This window comes from Stylophora pistillata, chromosome 10 (assembly GCF_964205215.1).
Source record: "Stylophora pistillata chromosome 10, jaStyPist1.2, whole genome shotgun sequence".
Lineage (NCBI taxonomy): Eukaryota > Metazoa > Cnidaria > Anthozoa > Scleractinia > Pocilloporidae > Stylophora > Stylophora pistillata.
In genome coordinates this window covers 31,045,502-31,057,138 of record NC_142528.1, presented here as the reverse complement: position 1 = coordinate 31,057,138, position 11,637 = coordinate 31,045,502, and the positions used below count along the sequence as shown (strand labels likewise).

Here is an 11,637-nt window from a genome sequence, read left to right as displayed (position 1 = left end):
TGGTATCGGGAAACAAGTCGTGATCGAGGCTGCGGGTCGAGCGTCGGTCTGGAAACTCAGGAAGACCCCAAAAACTAAAGAATATGTTAAAACCGCTGTAGGAATTCATAGTGTTTCTTGTGACACTGCTGTTTATGTGCCTGGTCGTGTTGGGGGCAACTTGTTGACATTTTGGTTGATACTGGCTCAGCAGTGACACTTGTGCATTCCCGTGTGTTAGACAAAGCAAAAATTGATCTCAAATTATGGTTGGTGAACCAGTAGTATCTGCATTAAGGGAAAATGTGAGTTGGAAATTTCTCTTGGTGGGGTGAGTGTTGTTCACCCAGTGTTGCTGGCCACAGACGTGATGCAAGATTGTTTGCTAGGGATGGATTTCCTGGGCAAGCATAGTTGCACAATTGACCTAAATGAGAAATCAATTAAAATTGGCAAAGAGGTTGTATGCCTCAAGGGTAAAAATGAGTTGTCAAAAGTTTTTCAAATAGCATTGGCAGAAACTCTTGTGGTCCCAGGTTGTCATGAGATGATATTGCTGGCTAAATTTAAGGGCGCAGTGTTTGGTGATAGCGTACTAAGGATAGTTGAGCCGTCTCTGGGTTTTGCCGAACAGCATGATCTCTTGTTGGCCCGAGTGCTGGCGCAGCCGAAAGATGACATGGTGCCGATTCGTGTTATCAATCCATCACCAACTCCAGTGACCCTCTACCAGAACACCTCTGTTGTTACCTTCAGCCAGCTAGAAGACAGTGCTTTAAAACCAGCCTGTTGTAACCAGCTTACAACTAGGAAGCCAGAACAGGCGAGGCTGTTGGTGTCAGAACAGTTTAACCTGAACACCATGAACCTAACCAGCCCACATAGGAAAGAACTCACTAACCTCTTGGATGAGTTTACAGATATCTTCTCATCAGGCCCAGCAGACCTTGGACAAACAGGTATTGTGCAGCACCGTATTGATACTGGAGACCACCCTCATATTAAGCAGGCACCGAGAAGGGTACCAATGCACCAACAGGGGACAGTACGCCAACACATTGATGACATGTTGCAGCATGGGGTAATACAACCCTCCACCAGTCCGTGGGCCGCACCAATTGTCCTGGTCAGGAAAAAAGGACGGTACGACACGCTTCTCGTAGACTATCGCAAGCTGAATGACGTGACCAGAAAGGACGCTTACCCCCTGCCGCACATTGACGAGACATTGGATGCATTGGCTGGTGCAAAAGTGTTTACAACCCTGGATTTGGCTAGTGGTTATTGGCAGGTCGAGGTAGACGTTGCTGACCGTGAGAAGACAGCATTCACGACCCGCCATGGCCTCTTCGAATTCCAGGTTATGCCCATTGGTCTCTGCAATGCTCCAGGAACCCTCCAGAGGCTTATGGTATTTGTCCTGGCTGGGCTGCAGTGGCAGACATGTCTGGTTTATCTGGATGATGTCATCGTTTATGGTCGAGACTTTGACGAGCACCTGAAGCGGTTAAGGGAAGTCTTCGAACGACTCCACTAGTCAGGCCTGAAGTTGAAATCATCAAAATGTTTCCTGTTACGTCCCAGAGTGCCATATCTTGGTCATGCGATCTCCGCCTAGGGTGTCAGCACGGATCCAGCAAAGATTGCAGCAGTTCAACAGTGGCCAGTATCGTCGAAAGTGACTGATGTCAGAACTTTCCTGGGCTCAGTGTCTTATTACCGGAGATTTATCCAGAACTTTGCCGAGATTGCTTTACCTCTGCATCGCCTTACTGCCAAGACAGCAGAGAAGTTTAAGTGGAATGCAGATTGTGACGTTGCCTTTAGAGTCCTAAAACAAAAGTTGGTAGCAGCTCCTGCGTTGGCCTTCCCTTCCTTCAACCAAGAATTTGTAGTGGATTGTGATGCCAGTGACTATGGTCTGGGAGCAGTCATATCACAGCGGCAAGACTGAGAAGAGAAAGTGATCGCATACGCCAACCGAGTGCTCGAGGACCGCGAGCATCGGTACAGCACCACCAAGAAGGAGATGTTGGCCATGGTGTACGCTATCAAGCACTTCCGCCACTACCTGTATGGAAGACCCTTCACAGTTAGGACAGACCATAACGCACTTAAATGGCTTCAGAATTTCAAAGAGCCAGAAGGTCAGGTAGCCAGATGGTTGGAGACACTTGCACAATATGACCACAAGATCGAACACCGCCCTGGGAAAAAGCACCAGAATGCTGATGCACTATCCAGGAACCCCCTGCCAGTTGTAGAACATGTTCGCGTAACTGAGACTAACGCAGTAGACAGCAATGACCGAGCATGGCTTCAAGGTTGGACCGCGGCTGAGTTAAAGTTAAAGCAAGAAGCAGACCCAGACCTGAGACAGATACTGCGATGGAAACGGAACCAGGCTGCCCAACCAACACAGCAAGAAGTACAAGGTACCAGTAAAGCCACCAAGAGCCTGTAGGCACAGTGGAATCGATTACTGTTGGAAAACGGCATGCTCTACCGCCAGTGGCAGACCGAAGATGGTTGGGGTACACGGTTGCAGCTTGTGCCTCCTCGCTCGTTAGTACAAGATATCCTCACAACATTCCATGATGCCCCATCAGCTGGACACCTTGGTGTGACCAAAACTGTTGAACGAGTACGAGAACAAGTGCGCTAGGAGGAAGTCCCCTCAGGCTACAGCCCGTGCACCACTAGTTAGCAACTGCCCGGGTTATCCGTTTAAAAGAATTGCACTGGACATCATGGGACCAATGCCAACGACTGAGTCTGGTAACAAGTACATCCTGGTGGTTGGAGATTATTTCACCAAATGGAAAGAGGCGTTTGCTATCTGAAACCAAGAAGCAAAGACTGTAGCAGAAAAGCTGGTGAAAGAAGTCATTTCCAGGTACGGAGCGCCTGAAAAGATTCATTTGGACCAGGGCCAAAACTTTGAGGCCCAGTTGTTCAAGGAAAAGTGTGTCATGTTCAACATGGACAAAAGCAGAACCTCTCCATACCACCCAGAAAGTGATGGAGTGGTTGAACGAATGAACCGTACCCTGCAAGACATGTTGGCTAAGTACCTATCTGACCATCAGCGTGACTGGGATGACCACCTGCCGCTGGTGATGTTGGCCTATCGTTCCAGTGTACATGCCTCCACGCAGTACACTCCGTTTTACCTTTTGTTTGGCCATGAGGTACGACTACCAATTGATGTTACGTTTGGACGACAACCAAACCACAGGCCAGAAGTGTCAGAATATGTGAGGAACCTGCGTGACACCCTCGAAGAAGTCCACGAGCATTCCAGGGAGCATCTTCGAGCTGCCCAGAAACGTCAGAAGGACCATTACGATCAGCGAATTGCTGGAGAGCAAATCGCGGTTGGCGATCAAGTATTCCTTCATGACCCAGCTGTGAAGAAAGGACAGACTAGGAAGCTCCACTCACCATGGCAAGGTCCTAACATTGTGATGACTAAAATTGGTGATGTAACCTATTGCATCCAGGCAGTCGACAATCCCCGAAAAAGGAAAGTGGTACACTTCAATCGCTTGAAACTCTGTGGAGTACCTAACCCGGTAGATCAGAGGAATAGTCCTACTCAGAATGCCATTATAGCAACACCTGGCATTCCAGTGCGTAATTAGACCGCCAACATGGATGAGCGACTTTGTATCTTGGTCAGTAGTTCTCTAACTCTATTGATTTCAGCAATTAGCAAAAGACATGCTTTTGATAGGAAAACGCTAGTTCTGTTACAATCTAGTCAGTCATATTTCTCTATAGCCCAGGCATGGGGACATGCCTTTTCAAGGGGAGGAATAGTGTTGTAAAGTTAAGCATAGCGTGACAAAGCGTGACAAACACGTAGGAACACTAGTTCCGCAGGATCCACTAAAGTGTCCTCCCATATCTGTGAAATTGCGGATACGTGGTAATTAAGTTGTTTATTCCAAGGGAAACTCGTATTATCTTCTGCATTTTGTATCACGTATGATTTAGCTACCATTATGTATATAAGACCCTTGATTCAAGCAATAAAGTAGATTAAGTTGATTGTAAAGCAGTCGAGTGTCCTGCACCCTGTGTGTAAGCTCACGTTAAACCCAACGTTTGCCTAAGCATCGAAACAGCTCGACGCTAACCGACCCTCGGCCGAAATTATACTACAATTTGAATTGCTCAAATCTTGTAATCGTTGGGCTTTTCTCTGACGTTTTATTGGCAGTGTGCATTAGTTTACTTTAATAAAACAAAGAAACGGTTACTTTTACGCAATGGATATAAATCGTTAGCAAGTCCTTTTTGAGAGGTGGCTGAAGGACACGACCAAGAGTCACCGGTTGAAGATTCAATCCTTGAATGTTGGAAAATGTTGGGTATATAGTGAATACCTAAGATAAACCGGCATTCTGAAAGCTTAATGCATTCCTAATTTTGACTTAAAAGTTGCTCAAAGAACTCATGAAGTAAATTTTGATTTATTTGAGAAATTATAATTGATTTTGTTTCACAAATGTTTAGCTACTTTTTTTTATGTTGATAACCGAATCAGAAATGCTATTTTGCATTGTAGGGAACAACTTGAGTTAAAAAAGAAGCTGGTTTGCGAGGACTGCATCAGTTGGGGTGAATCCACTGATAAACCATCTAGTAACTTGCGTCTGATCGCAGGAGTTGACATATCATTTGTCAATTATGATCTTACACACGCTTGTGCTTGCTTGGTGGTGCTTTCCTTCCCTAAACTTGAGGTCTGATCTGATTATTAATTCTTCCTTCCAGCTGCTACACATTTCTTTGTAAATTAGTCATGAGAAATTGGTGTTGGATCAAGATAACAACTACCTGATAAGTTTGACTATTCTCATTACCTTTTTGTTGGATAATGTAGTATTGTTTCTTGTGCAAAGTAAAGTTTTGCGTGTGCTTTCTTTGTGTCATTACGTAACGTAGCATGTATTTAAACAATATTGTTCATCGTAGTTTGTGCAGTTTTTTCCAGTGCAGTTTTGTCAACTGTAGTTTGTATATTTGTTCTTTTCGCTTCGTGCAGCTTGTTCGCCACTAGGCAGGATTCACAACATCGCAACAAATGTAAGTTTGTATTATGTAGTTTTCATAGTCATTTTCTTTGCAGCTTTCCAGGGTATTTAGTTTAGTTTATATTATAATAGGTTTTCGTTTGCTGTTTTATTTGCAGTTTTAACCGGGTTGTTTCGTGTCATGTCGTTTCGCCGTGTTAAAATCATGCTTGTTAGAATTAGTCGCCCGTGGCAGTAAGAAATGTATTTGATATCGCATGGAGAAGTTTCATGTTAAAAAAACGGGAATTTATATTTGTTTGGCCTGAAAACTGGAACCTGAAAACATATAAATACCCTGGCTGTTCACACTGGCTTCCAAAAGCTAAAAGAATAGATTTAAAAAATAATCTCTCACAGCTTTTGAATCACTGGTATGGAGCCTTCGTAATAAGTGAACTATAACCTCCACACATTCCTACTGGAAAATTATGCTTCTTCAATAAATTTTTTTATTCTTATTTGTAAGCTAAAATATTGCGAATATATATATCTTATTAACCAAGTGCGAGGGCCGCACTGGGAGAATATCGGTCTGAGGTCTTGAAAAAGACCAAGGGCCGATATTCTTACAGTATGGTCCCGAGCAAGCTTGGTTAATAAGAGATTTATTATAAGACTGAAGTTCAAAGGGACGCAATTGCGGTATCACTCGGGACCATTCGGGACAGTGCCCGGTCCAATACTAAGAGAATATTGACCGGCAATAGAGAATTTTGATTGGTTGATTTTAGTTATTGGCCCCCTGACTGCCCGAGTTGTGTAATAAAGAAATTTATTCAACTCTACCTCAGTATCCTGAAGTAACTTGTAGTGAACATTACTACTTTTGGATACTGTAGAAGGTTCATCAAAACTGTGAACATTCTGAGTGCTGTTGGGATTCATTTTATGGTGTATTGTATCTCATGAATATTTAGTTTAATGCAGGTTGTGTATAAGGATCTTACCCTTGTACATCTGGAATTACCTTACATACCAGAATACCTGGCTTTCAGAGAAGTTGGGTTCCTAGTTGAAGCAGTTTCCAAGCTAAGGAGAGCTAAACCACATCTACTTCCACAGGTAAAAATATCCTTAAGATGGTTTTTATATCAATTAAAAGCTATACTGACCATTTTTTCATTAGTCAAAATAAAATAAAAATTAATTGTTATTTGGTATTAATATAAAACTTATTTAATAAGAAAGAAAATAAATCTAGATCAGATGAGTTCATGTGATTCCCTTAGTGTTTTTATTGTAGTCATTGTTTTAGATTATTTTAGTTGATGGGAATGGAATGTTGCACCCTAGAGGTATGTTTCTCAGTTTATCATTTTGATAAAGTATATTATAATCAGGATAGCTCACCGAATTTAATTATTTGTTTGGTTTATTGGGCTGAACAAAGTCAATTGATCAGGATGATAAAATCATTTCACTTTTCACTACCTAAAAGACCAGTCACTGGGAAAGAGCCTTAATTTTTTTCCTTGAAAGACAAATTATATCATTTTAACCCTTTAACTCACAGAAGTGATTAACATGTAACTTTTCTCTTTAATATCCATACATGATCCAACAACAGGTATGGAGAATAATCAAACTTATCAGGCAGAAGTTGTAACCTTGATTGAACACCAAATTCTCACAACCAATGTACACAGAAATGTGTATCAGCTAAAGGGGAGAATTTATAATCAGATCTTGGGAAATATAGGGTTAACTTACTAGATCTTGTTATATGCAGGTTTTGGGATTGCTTGTCACCTATGAGTGCTGACAGATATCCCTAATGTAGGAGTGGCCAAGACTCTCTTCCATGTGGATGGGATTGAGAAACATGCAGATGAGGTCTCTTCATAAGAACAAAATTTCTTCTCGATTTAATGGTGTTAAAAATTTTTAAAGAGATGGATAGTACCAGAAAATATCCATACCAACCCTGGCCTAAGAAATGCTGTTGGAAACTGTAAAAGGTAAAGTGTGTTCAGCCAGGAGCCATCACTTTTAAAGAAATCGAGGCAATATGAAACTGAAACTCCAGAGGAGTGAGAAGGTTCATGCAGACCAATAACCCTTTCTGGTGGGTGGGGGGGGGGGGGTTGTAGTTTGAGTGATTGGCTGACTCTCTTTTGTAGTATTACCAATAACAAATCCTTTCTTGACAGATCAAAAACTGTTTAAAATCTAGCAGAGACAGTTTTCCATTGGAGGGCAACTCTGGCACAATTTGGGGAATGGTAAGATAAGTCAAATTTCCAAACTGTAACTAAAGGATAACAAAAAGAATGAAAAAATTGTGCAAATATTTTAATTCCAACTCCTGCTGCTTCTCCCCAGAAATGAGACTCTTACCTTTTCTTTCAGTGTTTTGTCCCAGCTTAATAAGCTATGATCAGACTCTTGTATGCTATAAAAAAAATTGATTTTTCAAGCAGATTAAAAATGGCAGGGGAGCATCTGAAGTAAACCAACAATATGTTAAAGTCTGGCACGTGAACTAGAATCTTATCAGTCTCATCAACTGATTTGGTGACAGATTTTTGAAAAAAAGTAACATTAGTTACTTCTTGAAGCATGATGCAAAATCTCTTTACTGTTTCTACTGTGACAAGTTTGACCGCCTCCCAATTAGCTCAATGGATAGAGCGCTGGACTGTTGGGCGGGAGGTCGAGGGTTTGAAGCCCGGCTGGACCAACACTCAAGGTCTTAAAATAATTCAGAAGAATATGCTGCCTTTCTATAACATCAAGAACTGGTTAGATATTCTAGTCTTCTCGGATAGGGACGAATAAATGGAGGTCCCGTCTCCTGCAGGGTTAGGGTTAGGAGACGTTAATTTCCCATGCACGAGATTACTGTGTGGTGGATGTCCTCCCCTGGGGTGGGATGGGTTGGGAGTATTTGATGAGGGCCACAGGTTAGAAAACTGTAACAGGTTATCGCACTTCCCTCTTTAAGTTAAAGAACATCACAATTTATTGTATTTTATTTACTCAGGCATTGAGAAGTACCCAACAATCTCATAACCCTATCTACATATCAGTGGGCCACAAGACAGGACTGGAGACAGCAGTGAGACTTGCACATGCCTGCTGTCAGTACAGAATACCCGAACCTATCAGACAAGTAAGGATCAAAACAGAGACTACTAAAAATTATAACTATGTACATATTACCTGAGTTTTGTCAGGCTGCTTGGGAAAATAGTTGGCTCTTGGTCATGACATATGGTGAGGTCTGTGCATCACAACAGAGAACCAAATATTTTCCCATCCTGCCCAACCAACTCAGTCAAAGAGTACATGATAATAGTTTTTAAGAATATATCGAGTTCAACACATACCAATCACTGAAAAAGAAACCAGCTCATTAACTGTATTTGTGTACTAGGTAAATGTCATATTTTGCTCCATGAACCATAAAAACATCTTTGCTGTCAAATGTACCCTTGATCCAATCAACATTGTTTCTTTCTCAGTCAAGACCAATATTTCACCAAAAACTAGCATGAAAGGAACAAAAACAGAATATAAATGCTTTTTTAGTTGCTTTAAATAGTATTAAAAAAAGGTAGGTCTTATTTTTTTCATATTTCCAGGCAGATATCAGATCTAGAGCATACATCAAAGAGCATTTCCCTAAAGAATTGGAAACATGTTCCTGCAGGCTACAAAATGATGAAAGTAATCTCCTGAAAGAGGAAGATGATACAAAAAAGGAAGGGCAAGATCTAGTACATGAGACCTGCCAGAATTTTGAACAACTTAACATTAGTTAATTAACAAATAGATTCCATGTTGTCGTATGTTTGTTCAGTGATAGAGCACGGATGATGTTTAAATGGTAAGAACAAACATGTTGCAAAGAATAAGCAGCCTAGGAGAGATGGCTAAAAGAAGTTAATTCATCATACAAGGTTCCTCTTTTTAAACTGTATCAAGGTTGGAATATTCAGAATGTTTTTATGAAACTGAATCTGAGCTGTAATAACTTTTATGAGCACATTGTAGTAATAACATTTCATCAATTTTTAAGCATTTTAAACATACCTCTTTAATACACTGCCTACTTTAATCAAGAGATGACAAAGGGTATTTGTACATCTTGTAAATAGTTTTATAAACTACAAAAATACACTTTTTACTGGCAAAGTATTTTAGTCCAACCATAAATGTTTACAAAGCACACAGAGGATGCCTTGCCTGGGATAGTCTGGATCAACGTCATGGTTCAAAGATCTCTTCAATCCAGGTGTATCACAGGAACTAACAAATCCACTTTAGACAGGGATTTGTTAGTTCTTTTGATGCCCTATAATTGCATAATCTTGGATAACTCACCCACATTTACATTACCCCAACCGATTACACGATGAGGAGATAACCAGCCTTCACCCAGCACGTAACTACTTGCCATATGGGTGCCCTATACTTTAGCTTAAACACAGAGGCACGCTATAAAAGGAGCCTTATGTCCCACTGGACCAATTGTCAATCAACCGTCGTATGATATAGAACTCTTAGAGTGAAGTCAGCTTAAGCTTCAGCTACTCCAAAGCAGTGAACAGCGGGCGCATTCCTCAAAATTGTTTTTTTGTCTTCATCACAATACAAGAATTTTTGAGATTTGTATTTCCTTTCTCCAATATAAACTGTCTTTATTTGTGGCGGTAAATTTGAGATCGAAGTAGGTGGTTTGCACGTTACCTCATGCCACCATGCTGGCGGAAGTAAACAATAGATATCTCATTAGCTCCTTTTGTTCGTCTACCAGCATTTGAATTTGACCCGCACACGTCAATGGTGAGTGACAAATAAGCCTAGGTCTTCCTTCCCAGGGAAGACTTCCTTATATAGTGTACCTTCGTGTTTAAGATGTTGAGCATTTCATCCCCATTCCCCATGTAAATATTAAGCAATTACTGGATGAGGTTGAGCATGATACGAATTGTCAATGCCAAGGTCTGAGTAATTAGCTGAGACCAAAGGCTGAGGCAGATAACACAGACATGAAGTTTGATAGTTCACAATGTCATGCAAAAACTAAATTCAATAATTGTTTCGTATTTTTTAATCAAACTGCAAAAGAAAACACCTCTCTGAGTTTGGAAAAGTTTGAGAACACTACACAAACTAGGCAGACTTTGAACTCGACATGTATAATAACCCATGTCAACTTCACATGCTATTGGATATTGATTGTACGTTCTTAACCAATTTTAAGTCTATTTCATAATACCTTAAAACCTACCATCAAATGGTGTATCTCCAGATAAACTTGGCAGCCCTTCTTATCATGCCAAATTGAACTACTTCAATTGATACAGTACACCAATAATCTACATGTACCCTTGGCTAACCCTATCTCCCACCATCTGCTGACAAACAGTGTAACGCGCATTAACCAAAGCCAAATTCTAATTGCAGTCAAAGGTTAAAAACTATTTAACAGCTGTTTCACTTGATTGTGGTGTACATAGCACACTCTACAGATGTAAAAGTGGGCATTTTGTACGCCCCAGTATCTGTTAAAGGCGCACGAATCTTTTTCTGTCTCATGTGGGTGTCCCTTCCATTTTGATGATTGGACAAAACAGCTATTTGCAACATGTAAGTTTTCAAAGGCTTGTCCCCATCCAACAAAGACACTGTCAGCCATCCACTCGGTTCCTCAAGCTCTATAAATTCTATCTGGTGCAGGTCATGAAAGTGATTCCCAGCACGAATGGATATTTTACTCGGTGTGTAGCTCTCATCGGCCTTGTAATCGGCATACAAGCAAATGTTTTGAATCGCTGTTTTCCGCCGGAACTGAATGTTCACCAAATGCGGTTGTGGTCCATTGGATTGCCAATACGTTTCTAGGTTTCCATCACGAAGCTGCTCCACTCCAAAGCCAGGTTTACATGACGATAACGACCAAACAGCTTGATCTCCTATCTCTCGGTATTTCTCGCCGTTAATGCCGTCAATTTGCGTCTCGGTGTTTGATAGCTCCTCCACCCGAACTGCCATTTTCGAATTTAGCGCGCAATAAGCATGCGTCGGCTAAAATAACCGCTGAGATGATAACACATACATGCGACACCGACGCCGTACTAATGCCATCGTGGATAATGATGATGATCATCATCATCATAGTTTATTTGATAAAGCAGGTTGAGGGATAGGCAAGACATTACGTCCTGATGTGGACCTGCATTAATTAAACTATCAATTAATAAATACCTAATTAGTGAATAGACTGAAAATGGTACGTAAATAATGACAATTAAAAGAAATAAATATTAATAACAATACGGAGTAAATGTTAAAAGTATTTAAAGTCAACAGATTTGTAGGAAACGCTGCAGGAAGCTTTAGCAAAACTGATAGATTTCAGAATTCTCTTATTTTCCCTGAGTTTTCTCTTGAAGGAAGTTAAGTTTGAACTGTTCCTCATGTCTTCGGGAAGGAGGTTCCAGGATAGTGCAGCTCTGTGCTTAAACGAAGATCTTCCCATTTCTGTTCTTGGTCTATGAACCTTAACTTTTAGGGATTTTCTTAAGTCATAAGGAGTCTCGGATTTCACTATTAAGCATTTAGAGGA

The 11,637-nt window shown here is 40.9% G+C and overlaps 1 pseudogene across 1 annotated transcript; it reads right to left on the bottom strand.

Annotated features, from left to right (window-relative positions):
• Positions 1-4,180: 4,180 nt before the first annotated feature.
• LOC148722686 (anaphase-promoting complex subunit 10 pseudogene) lies at positions 4,181-11,087 on the bottom strand (annotated as a pseudogene). Its single transcript, XR_015992343.1, has 4 exons — positions 10,300-11,087; positions 8,393-8,551; positions 7,401-7,455; positions 4,181-6,722 (listed from the first exon to the last, which is right to left on the bottom strand). The product of XR_015992343.1 is annotated as an anaphase-promoting complex subunit 10 pseudogene (transcript).
• Between the last annotated feature and the right edge of the window lie 550 nt (positions 11,088-11,637).